This window comes from Pipra filicauda, unplaced genomic scaffold (genome assembly GCF_003945595.2).
Source record: "Pipra filicauda isolate LSUMZ 115617 unplaced genomic scaffold, ASM394559v2 scaffold617_size213773_pilon, whole genome shotgun sequence".
Classification (NCBI taxonomy): domain Eukaryota; kingdom Metazoa; phylum Chordata; class Aves; order Passeriformes; family Pipridae; genus Pipra; species Pipra filicauda.
In genome coordinates, this window is record NW_024104773.1 from 49,756 (window position 1) to 71,675 (window position 21,920).

The following is a 21,920-nucleotide window of genomic DNA, read 5'->3' on the forward strand; positions in this document are numbered from 1 at the left end:
AGGCAAAAAAAAAGATTTCTTCCCCACATACCAACGCGCAAGAGTGTCAGCTTTATGACTCCTGCGTATGAATTACACCAGGAGGACACAGTTTCACTGGTAAAAATTCAAAACCAGGAAAGTCAGGACAACGAAGTGACTTCAAAGGAACATGAGTTATTGAAAAGATCCTGCAAGTGCAGGCTAAGTATTCATCCTTACCACACTTCAGTTTCATCAGATTCCAAATTGCAGGAACCAATTATTTTTTGTCACAGCAAATCTCTCATATCTCAGAGCCTGGCTCCATCCTGATGTGCAGCTGCAACTCTATCTATTAGTGTAAATCAAAGAGAAACAATGAAAACAAAACCAACACCAACAAACCCACACTCCAGTGGGGCATTCATAAGTGAAAAGTATGAATAAAGCCACATGGACCCTGATGCTGAGGCTGACCCACCTTTCTGCAGAGGACAAGCTCTTAAAATAAATGTTACCAAAGCACTGAAATCCATTCAACAGTTACTCTAAGATGATTCTACTTAATGAGAGACTTCTCTTCAGCCACAAGTTATAAATAGGAGCATTGCCTTTGCATAGTGTGAATCTCACAGCAAAGGGAACATTCCTAGGGGAAATTTGGAGATTTCATCTAAGAGTGGATTATATTATCTCACTTCTCATTTTAAGAAAAGAATGAGAGAATGGAAAAGTATTTTTTCCCACCACGTGGCTCTCAGCCACATTAAGACCTACCTTATTCCTGAGCTCTGTCCTGCAGCAGAGGAATGCCTTTAGGAATGCTCTTCCAGCAGGCTACAGCCCTGCAAGTAAACAGGCAGGGACGGGCAGGATGTGGGCAGAACTTGGGAACTACTCTACCCCTCCCAGGGACCAAAGTAGCCTCAGAGCCACCACAAATGCAGAAGAGAAGGATGGTAAAGAAGGGCTACCCCTGTTGTGGTGCCTCACATGATTGCTGCCCTTGCCTCCAGCCTGGCCCAGGACAACACAACTGGCACCGCTTAACACTCCTTCATCTGCTGACAGACACACCAGTGCCTGTCCTGGTCCAGGTGTCGTCACTTGTGCACTGAGGGATGCACTGGGTTTTGCAGACACTCATTTAGTTTGAATTGCTGCCTGGCACTCAAAGGTCAGTGGCTTCTAATCTGTGACTTCAAGTATCCCCTGATGAAATTACCTATCAAGGATGCTGCCAGAAATGTTCCAACTCACCTGCTTTGCTGCGGAGAGGAGGCTGAGGGCATTATTTTTTATATCATCATATAAAATTTTTAAAGAAACATTTAAGTCATAATTTTAAACATACACATCTTGACAACTATTGAGAGGATTAAAAAATTTATGCATTTTAAAAGTTATGCACTTTTAACAGTTCAAGTATCCCTTCTGAACTCAAAATGTCAGTGGAAGCCAACACAGCCAATTATTTTTTTAAATACCACACCCTGAGTTATGCGATTCAGTCTTTGATGGCTCTGCTGATTTAGTAACACAGCTCACAAAAAGATCAATGTTCAGACAATCCCACTGGTCTCTCAGCATACCTCTGAGCTCATTAAAGCACTCCATAATTTTTTATTGGAATGACAGAATCTTTCCCTAAATAAAGACAACATGGTAGAAGCATCAATAAATTGGGAGTCATTTTCCACTTAAGTCTGCATAACACCAAACACACTGTTGAAACCTTAAATCACAGATAACTATTGCTAGTGGCAGAGCCCTTCTTAGGCTTCATGGATTTATTCCCAAAAAGTATTAAGTCCATGAGAAGGAGAGCTTTAATTTTTCTACCTCTAGTTCCCATTGTTCAGACATTGTTTAAAACACATCCAAAAGAATTGATTTTTATTTTTTGAGAAAGCATCAGTGTGAACAAGGTCAGAGGCCTTTCTCCAAACTCAGGTGATACAATGAAGGACCCCGGAGAAAGAGATGTCTGTGCATTATATAAAGAGTTGAATATAAAGTAATCCCTGAGTAACCCCTGAATACTCATCCATCCAGAAAATCTACTGACTTTCACTAACAACTTTTCTCATTAAAATTCGAGATTTGGGATCCTGCAGCATAGGAGCAGGCACTGAAATAGACGTGCCTCCCATGTTTTTATACATGGTCACCAAAGGAAGCAGTATTTTCAGTATTTCATCTTAGAACTTTCCCTTCAGTGGTATCATTGATAGAAGATTAAAGTGTTTATTCTCTTTCAAGTGTCAATCGAATACTTTTTTTCATTTAATAAGAAACAGGTATTATATTTCTCCTGGAAAATGATAGCACAAACTTTTGAAAATTTGCCCCTGGTATCTAATACTTTACAATCTCCTTTTGCAAATTTTAGTTTTAATTCCCATCCTTTTCACTTTTTGTGATTTTGTACCCACGGGGATGAAATTCATAGGATGTTTTGTGGTTCAGTTTGACTTCTCCAAAAAGGCCACAAGCTAATCTTTTGTGATAAATCATAAGCTAAAAAGAACCATTTCCTACAAAATAGAATATTTCACAAGTACTAAGACCCAAAGACAGTGCACTGCTTCAATGTGAATTAGGTGGTTTAGACGATTATTAGCCCAATTATCATTCAAATACATGGGAAGAAGACTGTTCTTGGGAGCAGCAACATACTAGAAACATCAGCAATTTTATGAACTGCTGATAACTGATGCTCTTTAAAACTCTATAGGACAACAGGGACCTGGTGCAAAACCTACAAGACCCTCCTGGTCACTTGTCCCCTGTTCAGGAGCCTGGATGCTGCTCTTGGCATTGTCTCAGCCCCTAAACAATGCGAGAAACCACATGATTGAGTTTCTCAGGAGGAAAGGAGAGTTAGGCAATTAATAAAATGTGCAGGAAGATGGTGATATAGATAGGGGTGGGTCAGAAAAATCCATTTCCCAATTCTTCTTTTAGGGTGCTTAAGTCCCCTGAAACACAACTTGTGGGTATCCTCACCTCAGAACTTGTTTCAGGGAGGGTCCCTGTTAGAGCATGTTGGGGAATTTCGGCAGGGGAACATTTCAAAGTCAGGAAGTGTACCCATGGTGGCTCCTCCAAGTTTCTCCATCCTGAGTGAGCCCTTAAAAGTCCTAAACTTAAATGTTTCTTCATTCAGTCTTTGAGACGCCACCATGACCCAAGTCTTCCATCTGGATATATCTCCCAGCAAGTCTCTGTTATGAACTGAATTAGAAACCTTGTCTTCAAAATGCCAGTTTTTCCAACAGGGATGTGGTCTTGGAATGATTTGAGATGAAGAATCTGTGGATACCCCATCCTTGGAAGTGTACAAGAACAGGTTGAATGGGATTCTGAGAAACCTGGCCTAGTGAACATGTTCCTGCTCACAGCAGGGGGTTTGGACCAGATGATCTTTAAGGTCCCTCCAAGCTCAAACCATTCTTTGATTCTATGATTTGTTTAGCATAAGGTTACTGTGACAGAGCCAAAATTAAGCTCAGTTCAGGAGTCCAAGTCTTGCACCAAAAGGAAAGCCCTCCTGTCCCACATTATCTCAGCTGGGACAGGAGCAAAGAGTGCCCTTTTTGCCAGACATGATCCTCCTGTCAGAAGATTTTCCATCTAATAGACAGGATTTCACAAATCCCATGAGTACACAGCCACTAAAGATTCAAAGGGGCTAATAGTCTCCTCAATTTCCCGTTCTTACGGAGGGTATTGAAGGAGAAAAAGACTCCTATCAACTTTGCTGCCATCCATTACAGCATCATGTCACAGAACAGAGAAGGGATTAGCACTTATCATCTGATCAGGCAAACAAGTTAGCTAAACAAGAAGAGCTGGTAATGAGGCAGAAAAGCTGTACGAACACTGGCACAGATCCTCCCACCTAGGCATGGTTCAGGAGTATTCACAATACTGCTATTTCATTGAGAGACTCCATAGATGAAGGCCAATTTTTAATTGAGACATTCAGTATATAAAGACCAATCTTTGCAGACAGTGTGACACTGACAGTAGAAAAAATCCATGCTCTGTGGAGCTTCTTAATGACAAATCAGAACTAATAAACTTTATCCTATTTATAACAGAAATTAGTGAAATGATCATTTACAAGGGTCCGTTTTACAGAAAACTGTGTCATGTTCCAGGACTTATTTTGGTTCCAATGCAGGAGCATCACTGGCTTCATGTCAGGATTGTCTTAAAGTTGCACTAAATCAACCCAAAGGCTAGTATTCCCCAAAGCCAATGTAATCCCTCCTCCTACAAAGACCCAGGAGAAAAGAGAGAAGAGCTTTCTTAAGATAATGTACAGTCCAACAGCCTAATGCTTCCTATACCACCTTTACATGATCACACACTGAGCTACATGACATCACTGTCACATCACGTATCTCCTGAAAGATCCTAAATCTGATACCTGGGATAAAACAGTCACATCACCCCTCTACAGCTATTCCCGACCCTCCTGCTCACCTAAACTGCCTGTTTTAATCAATACAAAACTTTTCAGCAGCGCTAATTTATTGACAGAGAGATGCCACTGATATTTGGTCAACAGCCGTGGTCACTCCAACCTGGCTTGGGGAATCAGTCCTGTCTGTTAACTCTGCTGAGCCTTATTGAAATTGTGAGGTTTCATCGACCAAATACAGAGATTTACAGTGTATTTGTCTATGTCTGAGTAAACCACCTGTCAGCCTTCTATAATCCATAGAGAGGAACAGATACTCCTAGAGAGTAATATATTTCAAACAGGTCAGATGAATTATCCTGAAAAACCTCTTTTTTTTTTTTTTTTCATAATCTCTAAAGGTAAGGGGTGTCTGAGCAGGATATCCAACAGATATCCACAATGAAGTGAGATGAGCCATCATGACAACTTATGCAGTAAAGACCCATCTCCAGATATACACACTCAGACTCTCTTCTCGAGGCAAACAGACCCAAGGGAGGTTAAATGCCACACAAACACAGCCATTTCCCCTCTGTCATGTCCATCCATGCCATGGGCCAGTGCAATTATTTAAGGGAATTAAGCATCTGCAAATCATTAATGAAGAAAAGTACAAAGGCATAGACCCAAAGAAGAAGCGGCACTGGTTAACACAGAGTTATTCTTGCTTATTTCTAGTGGGTTTATTCCTTGTATTGTTTTTTTTACTTTCTTTTTTTTTTCTTCTGAATCCTAAAGACCTAAAAAACTGCCTGCAATTCCTCCAATTAGGGGGACAGATTCCCCAAAACTCAGTGTACACTCCATGGCTTTCTTGGCTGGACAGGACCTACCTTAAAGGTTACTGCCCTCATAAATACTCTCTGAGAGAGAGAGGCAGCAAGCAGAACCATAGAAACAAAAAATAGGAGAAATTGAAATAAGAGTTAATAGTTTTAAATTGTTTATCATACCAGTAGAATCTGGTATAAGGATATTTGATGCTTTATCTGTTTTCCTACATGCTGTTATCAGTCTTAGCTTAGAAACTGCTGAAGGAAAGCAACAGTTCTTTGACTTCCCTGTGTCACCACATCTAAAATTAGCAACTTAATTTTATAGCCCACTTGTAACTGCCACAGGCTGCCTGGGGTCATGGCCCATAGTCAGGGAACAGCTGCTAAGGGAACTGAAAAGGATGCTAAGGGAAGAAAACATGGCAGGAGAAATATCTACCGAAAAAGAAAAAATTGGTTGAAGATAGCAATAAAAATAAATAAAGGTAAAACAGGCAATTTAAAAGGAGAAGATAAAACTAGTCAGAAATATACAAATAGCTTGAGTGAAAAAATGAACAGAAAATATACTCAGTGATAAACCCAAGGGATGGCAAAGAAAGAAGATAAAATAAGCCTAGTTGTAAACTGTTTTAATTTCAGGAATCAATCATAAAAATACTTATCCGTATAATTAAGAAAAGCCTCCAGAAAACATAAAAACCACTCTCAGAAACACTCTAGAGGTGGTACCATAATTAAACAGCAAAGCAGGACACGGGAAATTGCCTCGAAACAACACAAGGTGGCTTATGAAACGTCAGACTTGGACAAAGATTGTCAACCTGTCTCTCAGGAATGAGCAGTTCACTCCTGCCCCATCCTCCCAGGGCAGCTGAATAGATTTATTATCTATGTTAAAGCACTGTACTTTATAAAAGGAATGAGGTTTTTTTTCTTCTTGCTGCAGGAACATGAAATCACTGGCCATTGTAGAGCTACACTACCAGCTCCTGTGTTCAGACTGAGCCGCCCAGGATGTGACGCTGCAGATTTGAGAAATGAGGCAGATCTGAGCTTTGTCAGTTCTCTCACAGGACCAGATGAATTCCAGGTGCTATAGAAGAGCTGTGCCTTGTTGCCTCCTGGCCAGTGCTGAATTAATTTCCCAGTCAGGAGTTAAAGCCACTGTGCCTGACCACCCTGCCTAGACCTGGTCAATGGGGTTTGTTACTGATTTTCTGGTGTATTTTGATCAGCACTGAGCAACGTTCTCTCATCAAGTACCACAGTGGATTGAAAGCCATGTGTTCCATTCCACTCCCATGTAGTAGACTCGTTAGGGTATGTAACTTACTGTGGAGAAATACAGTCCTACCACTGAAATGGATAAAGGGTTGCAGGGATGCCCAGTACAAGAAGTTCTGTGAAACAGGTACCAGATCTTGTTTCATTTCTAAGATCTGCAGTGATAATCAAGACAGTCAACACACATTGTTTGTAGCCTTTATCTGCTCACGGAATTGGAATTACAGAAGTTCTGTTGTACAAGTGGTAATTAGTTTTAAACTAAGCATGGAGCCAACAAGAATCCCTCCAGTACCTCCAGCTCTAAACTTTGCTGCTCAAAGAAAATCTTTGCAATCAATATGCAGAATGATTCCCCTTATGACAATCAATATAAACCTGGTTTCTCTGGAAAGAAATACCTGTATGCTGCCAATAGGCACATAATTCAACATGGTTAAGCAAACACGATTGAAAAAAATTGCACTTGGGTAATAAGCAGTTAAACCACAACCAAGTGTTGGCTAAGCTTAGATCAAAGGCCACAAGTCCAAAAATATTAAAACCTGTCAATGGTTTAAACTTGCCCTCAAATGTGAAGTGAAATATGGCAGTTTTGACATCTCTTATTAAAATCACTTAAGAATCAAAATTCAGGACATAACAATAATCAAATCAAGTTGCTTAAACCTAACTCAAGGGATCCTTCTGTTCTTCAAAGAATCAAAGATTAATTTCTAAGGAACCGAATCAATGCAAAGTAAATAGATTCTGATGAGCTGGAGAAGGATAGCTTACATCTACTGCATAGCAGATGAGCTCTGCGATAACAGTACTCCCTGAGCAAAGGAAATCTAGACAACTGCATAATCAGGACTGACAGAACTTGCAAAATATGACCCATAATTCAGTTTCATTCATTCCTAATGAATTGTCAAGGCTAACACAGCTCAAAGAAGCTTTGTGACACGTAATCAGATCAGATCCAGGTTTGGCACGTTCCGGCCAGCTCTGCAGCCCCACACACCCTGCTGTGGGATTTGTGACTCTTCAGGGGGCTCCCAGGACAGGCTGCTTCACCATTTCTGTAGCACAAGAGTTTGCAAGTGTCAGGGCTCACGGGCACCTGCCCACTCTTTATTGTTAAATTTCCTCTATACTCAGAAAGAAATTGGAAGTTTTTGGAGAGCATTCATACTGTTTTACAGAAAGAAGCCTTTTAAAGTTAAAACACTTACAGAACTCTCCGATTCTTGTCACTGTACACAAAGGTATTCACCATAAAAGCCTCAATGTGATAAAGAATCCAACTCAGCTTGCTTCAATCTCCCAAGGAAAGAAACTTTTTTTTTTTAGGTTTCTTCTAGCAGCACGAGGGGAAAAAAGCTACCTCATTACTTGCATCACCTGTAGTGTGAAATTAATTTTCCACTAAGCAACATATTTCTTGTATATCAATACTGGTTATTATAGAGATTTTTTTTGCTCTGCTCCAGATGAAATCTCTAAGCTATAACACAAGTCCCTGGCAGGTGAAATACCCATCATCTACCCACCTACTGCCAACCCTGAAACAGTTTTCTCAAAGCAAAAATGGTATGTGCATAACTTTTCTTTGCTAGGTGAAGTATGAGCTATTCAATTGACCTTTAATGATGCTGAAAAATAAATATTATCAGCCCACTCCCACTCTCAGATTCAAACTAGAAATGACTGAGTAACTTTTCCCTCAAGCAGAATGATTGATCCTGCTTTGTGGCTCATATTCACATGATACAATTTTTCGGCTTGGTTAGTGGAGCTGGACTTCAGGAGTAAAGTGGGGAGAAGAAATCAGTGCACACTCCTCCCACCCCTCACCCCCAGCCAAGCTCCTCTGCTGTGATTGCCAGCATGGGTTTTTGTAATTGCTGATCACAACCCCTCTGACACCTTGCACCAGCAAGGACAAAGGAGATCATATAAAAGAAAAGTCCTGAGATGGAAAACAAGGGTTTGTAGGGCTCTTGGTGTTGCCTTATTATCTCTGAATAGAAGACCTGTAAGGAGGTTGTAGCAAGATAGATGTTGGTTTTTCTCCCAGAAGACAAGTGACAAGATGAGGAAATGGCCTCAAGTTGCACCTCAAGTTTACATTGGAGATTTTGAAGAATTTCTTCACTGAAATAGTTGTCAATATTGGAGCAGGCTGCCCAGGGAAGCAGTGGAGTCACTATCCCTGGAAGTACTTAAAATACATATAGATGTGGCACCTAGAGACATGGTTTAGTGATGGACCTGCAGTGCTGGGTTAACAGTTGGACTCGATGATCCTAATGGTCTTTTCCAGCCTAAACAGTTCCATTACTCTCTGATTCTATACTTCACAAAAAATCAAATCCAGCTATTTTCTCTTTGCAACTCAAATTCTAGAAATGTTGCCAACTGTTAGATAATATATTATTCAATTAGTAAGAAGTAAGAATGCTTGGAACAAATATAAACCTTCTAATTTGTTTGGTTTTTTTAAGAACTTAAGGTTACAATTCATGTAAAACTTGCTTCTAATATTATCTCTTATTCAGAGCTGGAAGAACTGACTGTGCACAGACTCAGTGACTTGATAAAGGCTGCCAGAACAACATCCTCCATCCATGGTTCCTGACTACATTTCAGTGGGCTTTTAAGTTGCAATGTTAAGGGAAAACTCCATAACTTCACCTGCAATCTACAGGTGTTTATAAATCAAGATCATTAGGACTACAAACCCCTCTCTTCTGAAAAAAACTCAAATCTAGGAGGATTTAAAAAAAAAAGAAAAATTAAATTAAAAACTAAAATAAATATTATATTACCTCATGAGACTTCATACTTGCTTGCAAAGGGGAAAGCAAGTCTGAGTGTATCTTAAGGAGATCACTTCAAGACTTAAGACCTGTAAGTCTCCCAAGAGCACAACAGGAGAATTTTCTTTCTGCAAAATACACGCCTCTGCTTGGCTCTACTAGTGGAGCTGGGACAGTCATCTCAGTTGAGCTCTGCTCGCGCCAGCTTCAGAAGCCTGATGTGATTTCCATTGAAGGGGATCACTAAACCTCCAGCAGCAACTGGAACAAGCCACTAGGACAACAGCAAGTAAAAAGAAGTATTTGATGGAGGAAATTAACAGAATGAGCTGGTGTCCAAATATGACTAGTTTCCAATATGTCCATTTTTCTCTTCTTTTCCTGTTCCACCTCCATTTGCTACAAGAATTTGAACAAATGTTCCTAGTCCCTCAGTTACAGCTCAGTGATTTCTGTAGATGCTGTCTCCCCCTTTCCTTATTCCCCAAACTTGAGATCTCAAACTTCAAAACATATTTGTAATAGTTGGTAGTGCATAGTACAAAGTGAGCAGGACTCAATAAAGACCCAACATTCCTGTCTTTAGACTAATTTGGCCATGGAAAGACCTGCAGGGATATGTCTTCTCTAAAGAGCCAGTCTTAAAGACAGAAATGCTCTGCCACATTTCCCCGCTACGGAATACAGAGTTGGAAAGCCTGAAAGGAGGTATTTCAGTGTCATGGGAGATAATCCATAATTAAAGTTCATGTAAGAATGATAGGAGAATTTGGCATTGCCTGAACGGCTGAAATAGCCCAGTATCACCCATAACATTCGGGCATGGTGGTACAGACAAGATGTTGATATAATGCAGGCTTTTTCTTAGGGGTTTTGCTCCTCATTATGAGAAAAGGGAAGAATTTAAGAATGGCTTTTAAAGAGGAGGAATTGTGATCACCTAGCAGTGATTAATCAAAATATGTTTTAGAAGAAAGTGTTGCAGTATGACAAATTGAAATATCCTTTGAAGCCAAGATAATTATGGAGCAAATCTCAGAAATGTATTTTAGCAAGAAAGTTATCACGTGCTGGAAACAAAAGCGTTCTTTTATTCCTATTATTTGCAGTATCATAATCTCCAGAATCAAAAGCTAGCTCTGGCATGCAGCAAAGATGTTTGCTTTAAAATTATATGAAATGCCAGCAGAAGTAAGAAAATACCTACGTATATGTATAGGTGCTACAGATGTGCTCACCCACATATTGTCTGGGTCTCTGAGCTCAGAAAAACCTTCCCACAGACCAAACAAATAAATTAATCTTTCCACTTAATTCTTCCTCTGTTAGGTCCCCACTGGGGAGCTTCCACCATTGTAACATGAGTCACATTCATGAGTCACACTGATACTTCCCCTGCAATAAGTCCTCCATCAGAGTGCTATTCCAACCCAAAGACTTGTTCATGGCACTGTTCTCACTCAAATTTGAGAGACAATCACTCAGGTGGGAGATAACACTATTTTCTGATAAAAAAAACCCCAGATTTGGCCCCAAACTGATCCCAAGAGAGAGAGTCACCATCATCTGCTGGTTTAAAAACCAGAAGACCTTTTTTCTTCCTTTTACTCTGCAACATGTTGAGGACTGCCCTTCTGCAAGTTACTTGGAATAATTCTCCACAAAACCAGATGACATCCTCAGTTGGTGGGCTGCCCATTCCTAAGCTCAGAACTGGACTCTTAACTTCTCTGTTTCACCAGAAAGGATGCCAGAACAGCACATTGCTTCTTCTTAGAAGCAATAGTAATATAACACATTTATTGAAGACACACAGTGAATCCGCAATACTTTTTCAGGACTTTCTTTCATAATAATATTCCATAAACACTTCACTGATGTAAAATCCAATATATTTTATCATGTACTTGATATGTCTCATTGGAAGGTACTTCAAAACACCACCCCAGCTGTGGAAAAAGACCATACTATTTGTATGTTCAGAATAGCAGCATCTTGCTGGGAAATATGACAGTTGATAGGATTGAAACTTTAATAAAATCCACTGAAATGCACTCTTGGAAAAAATAAGTCATGGAACTTTTGAAGTGGAATCACCTGTCTAACCTATTTGAGACCCCCCCTACTATTTTATCAATTAATATCTATAAAAATACCCCCAAATCAGATGTCTGAACAGGCTATCATCGAAGAGAAAAAGGAAATTCAGGCATGCACCTAGAGTAATCCTGGTTGGTAATTAAAAACACAGCAACACAGACAGATTTTGCAGGTGCATCTTCCTGAGAACGATTCCATTAGTGTCCACACTGCGCAGATGGGCTGTGTTATTTTAAGGTTTTAATCAAAATACGTGAAAACAGGCACAGCGCCACGTGCATACTAATGCTGTGAAGTGTCAGCTGTGAAACAGTCAGTACACTCTTTTAAGAACACTAGCTATGTAAAAACACAGAAGCGAAGGAACTGCTGAATTAGGCAGTTTAGAGCAAGGCTCAGAGGCTACAGCTAAAAAGTGATGCACAGCACATTTGTAATAAATGTGGACTGAAGACAGCATAATCCTGTTAACACAGAACAGTATTCCCACATACTGATAGAAACTGCAGTGTCACACAGACAGAATACAAGAAAGTGTTAAGTCTTCAAAATCCCAAGGTATTAATTAATGATTAGGAAAACCAATCACCTTCAGTGAAGGCAAACTGCATCCCCTAATCCCAACTCAAGGGCTGACCAAACCTGATTCAGGGGACGGGCTCACCTTGCAGACTCTGTGATCTGAAAACTTTGTTGACTATGTAAAAAGATAAACAAATGCGGATTAAGAATAATGGGACACAGTTCCTTCTGGATTCTCTTTGTAAGAGACAGATCCTGTTCCTGCATGTCTGCATAATTAAAAAAAAAAAATTCTTCTGAATTTGGGTCTCCTCTATGCGCAAGGGAAAAATGAAAAGAAATGGATGCAGCAGAGGTTGTGTTCAGAGTCACAGTGCCCCAGGTGCCAGGCTTGCAAATCCAAAAATGTCCTCTTACCTGCACAAACAGAGCACCACCCGAAGTGGTGCCTCGTGCTCGGCTCCTGAGCCCAAGTGCGCCCAGCGGCGACTGCGATGGCGATGGGCGGGAGGGGCAGGAGCGCAGAGACAGACACACGGACACGGACACGTGCACAGGCACACACGGACACACTCCTCCAAACCCCTCTGCTCACACACGCACTCACAGGGACATGTCAGTGACACGGCGGGGATGGGCAAAACGCTGCATCCTCTGCACACCCACCCCTGCCCCGGCGGGGGAAACCAAGGGGAGGAAAGGAAGAGAAGAGAGAAAAGAGAGAGAAGAGAGAAGGAAGGAAGGAAAAGAACAAAGAAAGGAGAAAGAAGAAAAAGAAAAGAGAGGAAGAAAGAAGGAAAGAGTGAGAGAAAGCAAGAGAGAGAGAAAGAACTAGAAAAGAAAGATGGAAAGCAGAAGGAGACAAGAGGAGAAGAGAAGAGGAAGAGAAGAGGAAGAGAAGAGAAAGAGAAGAGGAAGAGAAGAGAAAGAGAAGAGGAAGAGAAGAGGAAGAGAAGAGGAAGAGAAGAGAAAGAGAAGAGAAAGAGAAGAGAAAGAGAAGAGAACGGGATGGAGCGGAGGGGCAGCGGGACCTGGTGGTAGCGGCGGGCGCGGAGTCGGCCCGGGCCGGCGCCCGTGCGGGAGACGGACCGGGAGAGGGACTGGGAGAGGGGCCGGGCAGGGCGGGCGCGGGGGTTAAGGAGCGAGGGGAGGGGAAGGGACTGGGCGGGGAGGGCTGAGGGCCCCGGCGCTGGCCGGGAGCGGGGGGGCGGCCCGGGAATGGGGACGGGTCTGAGGGATTCGGGCGCTGAGGAGCTGAGGACGCGAGGGTGGGAGATGTGGGGGATGAAGGAGGTTCGAGGGAAGGGGATTGGGGGTGCCTACCCGAGGGGTAGAAATGTGCTCCCCGGAGGGCAGAAAAACGGGGGAGCCGTGTCCCCGCAGTGTGGGGAGGAAACGTCCTTTCTGTCTTAGCAAACAGGTGGTTTCTGCTTTTGCCTCCTCCCTGAGCTCAGTGTCTAAATAAGAAGGCCTCAGACGGGATACTTTTGCTTGAATTTCAGCTCTGACTTGTGTGCTGGAGCAACTATTTCTTCTCCAGACACATCCCCTGTCCCCTCTGGTGCCACACATGCTGCGGTTTCTGTCCCTGTGGAAGCATTTTGACGGCTGATTCCACTGTTCCATCAGGGATGGATGTCTACCACAGGGAACTGATGTCTGTCCTAAGGTGCAGATCTCCAAGTGGAACAAAGGACATACAAAGGATGTCATCAGTGCCCATGCATTTATTTAGCATGACTGTAAACATAGTTTCTCAAGTTGCCCAGAAAAGTGGTGGATGCCACATCCCTGGAAATGCTCAAGGCCAGGTTGGAAGAGGCTTGGAGGAACCTGATCTAGCTGAAGGTGTCTCTGCCCAGGGCAAGGGGGTTGGAATGAGAGGATCCTTTCCAACTAAAACCATTCTGTGATTCTATGACAAAAGCAGTTGCAATCTAGAGCAGATCAGTGGGCCAAGATCTAGATCAGGTTAGAAAGCTGTGCCTGTGTTTGCTATAATTTCCAAGTGCAGAATTGAGGTCTTAGGTGTCAGCAGAGCTGTGGCCGCCCAGATCCATACCCACACAGCTTTGGTGGTAGATTGATGGGTTTGGTTTTTTTTTCTGGTCGGTCTGCTACAAGGTAGCAACAGATATGAGACTGCTTTCGGTTGTGTTACATCTCCCCCTCAAGATGAAGAAGCACTACAGATACTTCTCCACAAAGTTTTCAGCTTTGCAAAGAGAAATCACAGACCAAATTCAGTTTACTATACTTCGGAATTTTCTGGGGAATGTGCATTGAGTATCAGATTGTCAAAACGTGCTTAGATTCAGTGGATTTCTGTCCTGTCAGTTGCTTGGAGAGGGCAGCTTTCTGTAACACCCCTTGCCAGTTACAGATGTTATCTTCATTCACTCCAGTCTCGTCCCTGCTACTGCCAAGGAGACGAAGTGTATTAATGTTATCCTTCGTACGTTATGGGCAGAAAGTGTACGAAGTGTATTAATGTTATCCTTCGTACCAACTCATGGGCACCCTGTGCATTTGTAAGAGACCTGTAAATCTCTCAGTTCCTCCCTTCCTGGGGCAGAACACATTCCTCATCTTCTGTCTGGGTACAGATAGACTTTGCTGACAAAGAAGGATCATCACCTTTGCTGTTCCCTCTCTGGTTTCCTGCAGGGATCTCTATCTCAATAAAAGTGAGAGCCTGAGTCAGCAAAGCACTTGAGGTTAGTGTTCATAGTGTGGCTGTTTAAAATTTCATAGCGGGATTGCATTCTAGGCACAGGTCATTAGACAGTCCGTTCAGTATATATGTATATGTGCGGGATAGAGACGAACACAATATACAGGTGTTACGTAAAGAAATAGTATGGAATAAGGGGTGGAGAATGTGATGGTTTCAGTCTAGGCCTTCCTGGAAACCAGCTTGTAACCAGGAAGGAACTAGGAAGGTGACCAAGGAAGTATTCCATGCTATTCCTTTACGTAACCTAGGGTATAAATAAGGCATTGATAAGATAGTTCACTCTCTTCTCTTCCGGCGAGGTTGGAGAACGGTGGTCCCTGTCTGGGCCTGGCTTATCTGGAGCTGAGGCCTACAGTAACTGCTGTTATCGGCCACGCGTGAGGGGGGAGTGCTGGGCTGTGTCCAGACGTACTGCTTTCTTTCAAGGGAAGTGGTGAGCTCTTGCCAATTCTTCAGCTTTGCTGGGTTTTTAGATTGTGTAGATCTGTTTTATTATTTGTCCCTTTTCACCCTATTTTATCCTTTTCCCTTCTCCCTTCCCCCCTCTTCCCTTCGACTTCGGGAAGCTATTTGGGGTCATAGATTTATATACATATAATTCTCATTGTATATCTCTGTTTTATACATAATATATATATATTTTTGCTAGAACTTTGGCTGCCTGGTTTTTCGTTTTTTTTTCCTTCCCTCTCTGGGAAGGAGACCCTGTTGTCGAGTTTCGGAGACTTGGCAGGAAGCCGACTCCAAACTTGCACAACAATTTGAAAGAACAAATGAAAGAAAACGTCTGTGAGTGCACGAAGGTACGAGATTTCTTGAGGACCCACCACCTGTCTGACCCCTGCCTAGCTTTTGGAGTGGTTGCATGGTTTAGTCACATCACTGTCATCAGAATTAGCCTTCCATTAGTCTACAAAAAATAGATGTTGTATTTAATTCTGAGTGTGCATTTATAAATCTGAGAAGGAATCATCTGTCTCAGACTGTTTCCATTCCAGCATTCACAAACTGACTTAAAAGGATTGGTCGGCCGTTGGAACAGGCTGTCCAAGGATGTGGTGGAATCACCATCCCTGGTAGTGTTCAGAAAACATGTAGATGTGGTGCCTATGGACATGGTTTAGTGGTGCACCTGGCAGTGCTGGGTTGATGACTGGGCTTGATCTTAGAGGTTTTTTTCAACCTTAATGATTCTATGAAAAGTAACAGGAGGGCAGGGGGTTGCTCAACTCTAGACCAAGGCAGGAAAGTAAAATTTTTCCTGTAATAGAATGTTACATTTTTTATGCCAACTTTCTGCATACCTTTCTCTTCAAACCAATTTTTAAAAATCTTTTTCTTTTCAAACCAATATTTGATTAAATATTATCTCTACTTGAGGTCCAATTGTTAAGCCTGCAGGATGCTGGTGGTTTTCTTCCTAAAGCTTCACCTTCCCAAGAATTTGTTGACTATAACAGGAAAAGGATCTTACCATCACGTAAGCTTGATCTGCTGTAAGGGAATAAACCAAGTGGTGTATGGTGCATGTAAGATGAATGTTGTGTACACTAAAGAAAACATAATCACTTCTCTCTGTCTGTAACAGTGACCTGGTTTGTATTTACATTTTGCAGCAGTTACTATCTCACCTACTGCATATAATAATCATCTGTCAACATACTTACAGCAAGCTCAGTTGTTAAAGTTGTTTCTTCTCTTTACATTGGACCAAGGTGTTTAACAGGAAGAAAATCAGTCCTCTTTGCACATATTTTGTCTCCAATGATCTGGGAAGAAGCATAAACTGTTTTTAAGAATATGTAGATGGCAATTCAAACTGCTGTCTTATTGGGATTTCTGTTGGACGCAGCACTGAATCAGCAGCTCAGAGGGTTATCACAACCATCAATGAACAGATACATAACTCAATTTCCCCATATTTTTCAGTTCTTTCTGTTCTGATTGTGAGACTTTGATTTCCATTTTCACTCTGGGGTTAGGAATATAAGAGATGACTGTACTGCATCAGGAAGAAGGTCTGTGTAACCTGATATCTTATCCTCAGGAATTGATGCCTCAGCAGGTGTGTAGGAAAACAGTAATCATTCCACAATGCTTCCCCAGAATAGCATCTTGGATTATGATTGTGGCACAGGGATTTCCTCACCAAGACCTGGTGTGTGGCTTGAACAGCTCACAGTCCTTTCTTCTTTGGGAAATTTACTGGCAACATTTAAATTCATATAAATGCTACTTACAAATGTTTTGTGGCAACTTATTTGGCAATAGTTCACTCCCAGGAATTACACAGTCTGCAAATCATAGTGACTTTACTGCCTGAAACTACTGATTTGATCACAGATATAACCGTATCACCATAACCATCACCACATTTTTAACTCAGTAGCCTTGCTGCAGTTGTGCAGAGCTTTTTCTTCTGCCTGGTTAATGGTGTCTCAGGGCTCTGACAGGTTTCTTATACAAATTCCCTAAAAATTCTGTTGCAGGCAAGGCTCACATCAGTAGCTGTGTGTTAGCAACTCATAAATTCTTAGGAAACAAGGATTTGCATCACTGGGGAATACTCCTGAGCTTTTTGTGTCTTTATATATTTTCTCTTGTACACACTATATGTTATAGTCCCTAAAGGCTTACATTTCAAGGCATGAAGTTGATTCAAATAGTCTCTTTTTAGAAAAAGTCTACCTAGCATAGAAATGTTTCTTTCTCTTTCCTGCGGTGTAGAATTTTCTATTCCAAAACCTATTAAAAGCAATGAAAGGAAAAGACTAAATTCTGTAGTGGAATTTATTTTCTGTCTCGTGCTGCATTATGCCTTGTGTGCTCCACTGCATTATTGCACTGCATGTCAGGGTTTAGTTTGTTATAGGTTTTATATGATTCATGTATCATGACAGTTTGCTGTTTTGGTCTTACTTGCTCTTATCTTACTTTGTTATTGTTAGTGAATTATGGGTTTTGTAGTTCCCAAATCCTGACACATAGATGCTTTCTGTTGGATGAGCATTGCAGGCAACGTTTCATCCAGTACTGCAAGTTACAAAGTCATGAATTATGGAATCCTCACAGTTTAGTGAAAAGACTAATAAAGTTAATCTAAGAACAAATAAAATTTCTACTTATCCTACAGTAATTTTTGCAATAAACCCTTCAAGATTGAAGAGAAATGGCAACAAATATGGGAAAAAACCACCATCATCATGAGCAAAGACTTTCAAAACTTGTTTCCTTGTCTTCAGAAAAACCAATTGACTACTTCAGCCATATGTAATTAGTTCCTGTATTGAAAACCCCAGCTACATCTAAATCCCATTTAATATAAATGGTTGTAAGAACAATGATAACTCACAGAAATCATTACTCCTGCCATATTTTAAGTATTGCTTGGTTTCTGTCTTGTCTAAGAGTAGTCTCATAGTGCTCTGTCTCTCCAGTGCACAGTGCTTACGTTTATCTATCTACACAGTCACCAGCTTCTGATTCTTTGTTCACAAATCACCTTTATAAAAGTGTAACCTTTAATTTTATAGGTTAATACCTAAACCATATCACAAATGCAGCATTTTATAAGACCCCTTTTGACTTCTCTAATCTGGGACAGAAAATGCTATGCTAGAGGAAAGGAGAAAGCTTTCTTTATGATGGCTCAACCTTTTAAAACTCATTTTGTAAAACATAACTGTTTTAAGTAGTTCATTGGGCTGATATATGAAGAGGATGTATAGTGGAATAAGGTTCTCTATATGTAATAAATGCAATTTATCCCATGGCTGCCTCCACAACAGTCTGCAAAAACAGTCAAAAGCCAAACATACAATTTGGTTCTTTATAGTTATATCAACATCAAAGGGGACCAAGTATAACATCATTTATATAGGTATTGTAAATTAAGATTACCAATAGATTTTGTAGCTTCTCTAAATCAGATATCAGATCATGGGTGACATTAAAGAATCACACAATCAGAGAATATTCTGAGTTAGAAGGGCCTCACTAGGATCATCAAAGTCCAGTTTGTGGCTGACAGCATCACCTGACTGCTGATCTGACAGCATTACCAGGTCTATAATCAAATGCTTTTTCTTCTCTCCAGTTGTAGAGGATAAACTTGTGTAATGTTGAGTTCCAGAGATGACAGTAAATCACATCACACTTGAAATCAAGACACTTTTAATGACATTGATACAGTGAACAGCTTTCTTCTCAATATGTGTATGACTCGGTGGCTCAAGTAGTCAATGAATTGCAAAATGGAGTTTTCCTGATAGACTAGTGTGGAACAGTTTTATTCCTCTTTATTGAACAAAAATTCAAGGATTGAATCCTAGAAATGCACTCCACTCGGTGCCTGGAGTGCTCTTCAACTTCACATTTCCTTGTAAAGTGGTAAATCAACACTGATGCCTCTTTCCTGGATTTTCAGTGAAGCCAGGCAAAGTGGACAGGGCTTTGCTTGCTGAAAATAAAATCTAAATGCATTGTCTCCATCTCTAGGACAGGGAAATATCTCTCTTCCCTTCTTTTGTTTACATCTCAGTAACCCCACAATAAGCAAAGAATCTGAAATTCCACAGCCCTAATTCATTTACAAACACCCCTTCTCACTGAACTCAATGACATCACATATGCTCAGGACAGAACTCCATGCTGAACATCACCAACACACATTACTGTGTGTGCTTCACTTTTGAGCTTGAGCAAAACAATATTTTTCTGTCTTTTCTTGAGAATTTAATGCAGTCTGAGTAAAAAGATACGTACTATACACTGTCTTTCTAGATAATTTTACTTTTGCATACATTCTCTATTTCTTTAAAGCTAATATTGCATTAAAATCACAGTTATTCTTTAATTAGAGACAAATGTAACAGGAACAAGAATTAAAAAATCATAGAATAATAGAATCATTTAAGTTGGAAAAGTCCTTTAAGATGAAGTCCCACTATTAACACAGCACTGCCAAGTCCACCACTAATCCATGTCCCCAAGTGCCACATCTACACAGCTCTTAAATGTCCCCAGGGATGGTGACTCCATTGCTTCCCTGGGCAGCCTCTTCCAAAGCTTGACAACACTTCAAGGGAAGAAAATTTTCTGAATAACCACTCTGAACCTGCCCTGGTGCAACTTGAGGCCATTTCCTCTGGTCCTGCCACTTTTTAACTGGGAAAAGAGACCCAGAAGAAGAAAAGGAAAAACTATGCTGATGAGTCTAGAGTTAAGGGCACCAATGCACATATAAAAGGTCTATAATTTTGAAGCAGACAATTAACTGTTTTCAAGTCCTTGTGTCCTGACCTTCAAGGTTTGATTGGGATTCTGAGCAACCTGGTCTAGTGGAAGGTCCATGGCAGGGATGGAACAAGATGATTTTTAAGGTCCCTTACAATTTATGACTCTATGAATCCTGTGGTCACTCATGACATTGTAACAACACTTACAAGAAAGAAATTTATTCTGGTAGCATAGTCAGCATTGTGACCCTTATTTGTACTGAAATATCCTTTTCAAGCAGCTGATCTGAAAGGGTTTGTTCTCCGGCTTGTATTGTTGGATATATCCTGCAACAGTTCCACATCAGTAAAATTTGTTCATGTTCTGGGCATACTTCCTTAATTTTAGAACCACACCAGAGAACTTGCAACTGACCCTACCAGCAGCATATAATAATGGCAGCAGCTGATCAGATGTTAAGAGGCTGTGCATGACACACAGAAAGGTGTGTGCCACATGAGGGTGAGTGGTGCTGTGGGTGTAAAACCTTTCCCTGTGCACATTTGAGAGGAGAGTACTACCCACAATACAAAGCAAGTGCTAATCATACATTTCCTTTCCGCACTCCATCAGTCTGTTAGCTGGTATGTTGTGAAATGGTTGGAGGCTTATACTGTTTATCCTATCAACTACAGATTCCCAAGCTTACACCACCCAAGTGTCCTTCTCCGTGAAGCCTTTTGAAAAGTCCAGAAATATTTCCATAACATTTTTCTCCATATATTTTCAATGTAAAATAACATTCTCAATGAGCAAAGGATATATAGGACTAACTTTCCAGTTCGAATAATTTTATATCTTGGTAGCTCCTACGGCTATAAGTTATATTTGGCATCCCATTGAGAGGCAAAAAATCACATTTTAACCAAAGATAAAGTCAAATTTCTTCTCCCATGACTTCTAGAAAATAAAGTTCTGTAGATTTTTATATACAGAAGACAAAAATAATGACTCAGACTGAATATGGCTTATTCATGGCCTCAAGCCAAGACAAATATAGAGGAAAATTTTAAAGGATTAAACTTGAGAGATGTAGAAGATATTCTCATATAGGAAAACTTATTTTAAATGGTAACTAATATTTTTTCTAGGTATGAAATGTTACAATTAGTCTGGGAAGAAAGGTTTGACAGCATCAAGCTAGTAAAGGGGTCAAAGGGAAATAATATATGAATTTATTACATGGATATCCATAACTCATGTATACTATATTTACTAGATAGAGGATGTTTTTTCTTTCCATTAGACTTCAAAATAGAGAGAAATATCAGTGTCAGTGTCAATGGTAACAAATGCACCTGGCTGCTATGTATTTACAAGCTGAGCAAGGTGATGGAAAAAACCCCTGTGAATGCAAAATACATTTTCCAATTGAAAATATTAATGTATTTATTTTTGGTGCCGTTAAAGAAATGTTAACACACTAGCTGACATATCACTTGAGAAAAGTCATGAGAAAAAAAAAAAAAGAGATATTTTGAGAAAAGAGAGGACTGAAGACAAGGTTTACCCTATCAGACAGGTGGGACGAGTTGAACCGAAAGTAGGGAAAAGTGTGATTTTGGAGATTATTTTGTGCATATAAACGCATTCCACAGATGAGTGATTCACAGTGTATCGCTGGATGCAAGGAGCTGCAAGTTTGGTCTTCAGACATAACGTAAAACATGAACAGATGGAAAATTTGGGAGGAGAAAGGAGAAAGAATTGTGAGATTTCTAGAAGGAACACTTAAAGAAGCTTGAACTTCACAGAGTGCACATCAGGCAGCTGAGGGCAGGATGATGGGGTGACTTAGCACAGTGGCAAAGCCAGAAGAGTGATTTTACTGGTTGCATTTTGAAGACTGTGGCATACTCTATGCAATTTAGAAATTACAAGAACATAGGAAGAGCTCTACTGAGTCACACCAAAGTAGCACTTACCCCCAATCTTGACTCCATTAATAGCCAGTAAGATACTCCTGGAGAAAAACAGGATGA

At 40.7% G+C, this 21,920-nt stretch overlaps 1 protein-coding gene across 1 annotated transcript in view; it reads right to left on the bottom strand.

Moving 5' to 3' along the window:
* The window catches only part of LOC120324633 (collagen alpha-1(XXII) chain-like), a 30,749-nt gene extending 18,098 nt beyond the window's left edge, over positions 1-12,651 (bottom strand). The window contains exon 1 of the mRNA XM_039388160.1: positions 12,342-12,651. The gene's annotated coding sequence lies outside the window, so the exon portion shown is untranslated. The remainder of the gene's footprint in view (positions 1-12,341) is intronic.
* Positions 12,652-21,920: the final 9,269 nt, after the last annotated feature.